A 3256-nucleotide genomic window follows, 5' to 3' on the forward strand; every position below is an offset into this window, starting at 1 on the left:
AAAACGGGACTGGATGTTCTCCGGTGTGGGTCATTCTCCCCGATGTCCCTAATTTCCCGGCACCTGTAGCTCTAAGCATGTGACTAACATAACCTCTTTGCTACATAATAGTATAGTAGGATCTTGTTTGCCTACGCTTCCACTAACCTTAGGTGTATTTGTTTATTCTTTATTCATGAGAGTTGGCTGATACGTGTGTTTCACATTACCCTCAATTATCATTTATCATGACTACCCCTGTATAATCGGCAATCTGCACCTTATCTCATACTGTATATATCTGGCGAACACCTTTACACACCACGCCATCCCTTGGGAAAATATAAATAACGATACCCTAAATACTTCCGGGTGAAATGCTGCAACGGTATATCCGTGTGCTTGCGGATCCTTCTGTAATCGTTAAGACATACCACATGAAATTTCATGGTGTTGTTGCTATGGACCTAACCTGTTCATAGTGATTATGCTAAGGAATGCCCACAGGCATTTCTGGCATCGTTGCTAGAAACTAACCCCTCCTAGTAGCGACGTTAAAAAATGTCAACACTCCACAGTCTTCTTCTACCCTTCAAGATCAGCGTTAAACTCATGGAGCCGTAGAGAATCTTGAAGGGCCTGAGCCCTCTCCCCTACGGAGCAAAAACATCAAGATATTAGAAAAGGAGTCTATGTACGACTTAAACAAAAACTGAGAAAAGAACACTTACTCCACAGCTGGGCAAGCTCCTCATTATGCTGACGGGTAGAACCAGTCATGCTCTCACGTGCTGCAGCCAACTGCTCTGCAAGCGAAGCAATCAAATCATCCTTCTCCTCGAGCTCCCACTTGAGAGCAGGAAACTGTTGGAGTCGCTCTGACTTTACAGCCAGAGCAGACGACTTGATCCGGGACCTCCGGGCCAGTTTTTGCACGAAGACGGCAAAAAGTAGGTCATCAGCACACACTCTCACAAGAGAAAGATTAAATGTTTCGACTACATCAAAGAAACATTACCACATGATGGTTGTGTACTCGCTTTAGCGAGTCCTGCATCTCCTTCAAGAGGCGGTCCTCCAATAGATTGTCATTTAGGAGTCCATTAGGGATCTCATCAGACATCTCCGGAGGAACGACTCCTGGAGCTTCATCTCTGGCCGGCTCCACCGTAGCAGGCTCCTCCGAAGGAACTCCTCAGCGAACCTCGGCGCTCGCGTCCCCCGCCTGCATCTCCGGCACATCCTCAAAGGCAGGAGGCGGAGAGCGGACCGGGACTTCAGTATCTTCAATAGAGCCCCACCCAGTCACTCCCACGACTGGATCGGTGGAAGGCCCCCTCGTCGGCACAAACCCATCATTCCCTGCCCTCTCCAGATCCGCCTTGCCCGCATCAGTCAGATCAGGAGAAGGAACAGCAGTCGGGGCCCCTACACCAGTGACTCCCCGGACGGCGATGTGGTCGACTCATTCGATCGACCACCCGTAGAAGCAGTCGACTTGGAAGCCCTCGCCCTATGCGCCAGCAAGTTCAAGTCTGCAACTCCTCTACAAAAGCTACGGGATCAGAAAACTCAAGGTCAAAAAACAATTACAAGACTTGAACAAGTAAGGTACTCACATCTTTGCCCTCTTCACAACAAGCTTCTTTGGCACTTTCAACCCCCACCACAACAGCCCAGAGCTAGTGGTGGAAGCGACTGGCCTTGAAGCAGCAACATCTGCTGACGCCGGGACTGCAGAATGACCCTAAGTACTTGGACTAATCACTTCATCGCCAGACTCCTGGACAGCGGTCGCTTCGGACAACCCAGAGCCAGCAGAAGACCTCCACCACAAAGAAATAAGTCAGAGCTATTGCGACAAAGAAAAAATACAAGACACGACACGAGGCTTACCTCCAATCGTCATACTTTCTGTTTTCGCCCTTCCCCCAGCAGAAAGTTCGCTGGAAGAGGACATGGGATCATCTTCGAAAACAGGAGGCTTGGGCTCGCAGCTAGGTGGGTAAGCATGAAAGTCATTTCGTCCCACTTTCCCCACAAAGCCAGGAATAGGAGGGTCACTCTTGAACACCCTCACATCAGCCTATGGGGAACAAATACATGACAAAAAAAATAGCCAATGAAAATGATCAATCTTACAAAAAGCAGTTGGCAATAAGAGAAACCTTACCTCCGCAGGAGGATTCGTCGCCCGAAAAACTGTGGGCACATACTAAACAATGAGCAGGTCTAGAAAGATACTCCGAATGACCCTGAGACCAGCTTCACGGTCAATCGGCTCTGTAGATAACTGATCAATATCTTCAGTCCCATGGTACTAGAAAGCAAAATGGAACCGCCTCTGTAGTGGCTGAATCTGGCGCTGAATGTAGTTCCAAACAGCTGAGGCAGTCGTCACACCCATCTTCTGGAGGCTGACGGTGTGTTCCAGCAGCTCAGAAACTTGCACTGGACACCCAATGAGGGACCCAATATACCAGCCAAACAACCACTCAGCCGGCTCAGCGCTAAACTTAGGAAGAACAGTCAACGGGTTCCTAATATAAAACCAGTCGTATGGCCAGTCAGGGCTCAATGCAATCTTGAGGAACACCAAATACTTCCCGAATACTTTCTCTTGAAGCTCCAAATGAGCGCACCCGACTCTATCCATCCTCTTAGAAAAGGGGAGCGGCACAAGCTTGTATAGAGCTCGAAAGAACTCGAAATGAGGTTCAATGCCAAGGAAAGCTTCGCAGAAATGCACGAATACAGAAATGTGCAGTATAGACTACGGAGTAAGGTGGCAGAGTTGGATCTTATAATAATAAAGAAGTCCCTCCATAAATCCGCTAACTGGCATTGAAAGCCAGTGCTCAAGAAAACAGGAAAACAAAATGACTTCAAAATCCAGGGGTGGGAAAACCCTCACCCTCGGTGCTCCTCCAGGGACATTCCCCCTCCGACCGCAAAAAGAACATGTGTTCCATGATTTCCAAACCTTCAGAAGAACACTTACTTCATGGCCACGGCGCATTTTCCACCGACTCCCCCTCGCGCTTCCCTTTCCCCTCCCCACTGGAGTTCGTGGGCTTCTCCATCTTGATCTTCTTGAGAGTCCTTGATGCTCGGGGGCTACATATGCGAAAGCTAACTTGTGATTCGGTAGGTGAGATTAGGGAGGCAGGAGAGCGACGGTGGAAGAAAAGCGACGGAGGCCAAGGTAAAAATAAAGAGTCACCAGATTGGAACTTATAAGTTCCACCAGTGGCAACGCCGTAAATATAGGGAACCC

At 48.8% G+C, this 3256-nt stretch overlaps 1 long non-coding RNA gene across 2 annotated transcripts; it reads right to left on the reverse strand.

Moving 5' to 3' along the window:
- Positions 1-215: 215 nt before the first annotated feature.
- On the reverse strand, positions 216-3047 carry LOC120687242. 2 transcript variants are annotated; one of them, XR_005680664.1, is made up of 5 exons: positions 2153-3047; positions 1876-2065; positions 1599-1805; positions 711-1514; positions 216-632 (listed from the first exon to the last, which is right to left on the reverse strand). It is a non-coding gene; the product is annotated as an uncharacterized LOC120687242 (long non-coding RNA). The 2 variants fall into 2 exon arrangements; XR_005680663.1 differs by having other exon boundaries at positions 711-1525; positions 2153-3042.
- Between the last annotated feature and the right edge of the window lie 209 nt (positions 3048-3256).

The sequence above is a fragment of the Panicum virgatum genome, chromosome 9N (genome assembly GCF_016808335.1).
Source record: "Panicum virgatum strain AP13 chromosome 9N, P.virgatum_v5, whole genome shotgun sequence".
Lineage (NCBI taxonomy): Eukaryota > Viridiplantae > Streptophyta > Magnoliopsida > Poales > Poaceae > Panicum > Panicum virgatum.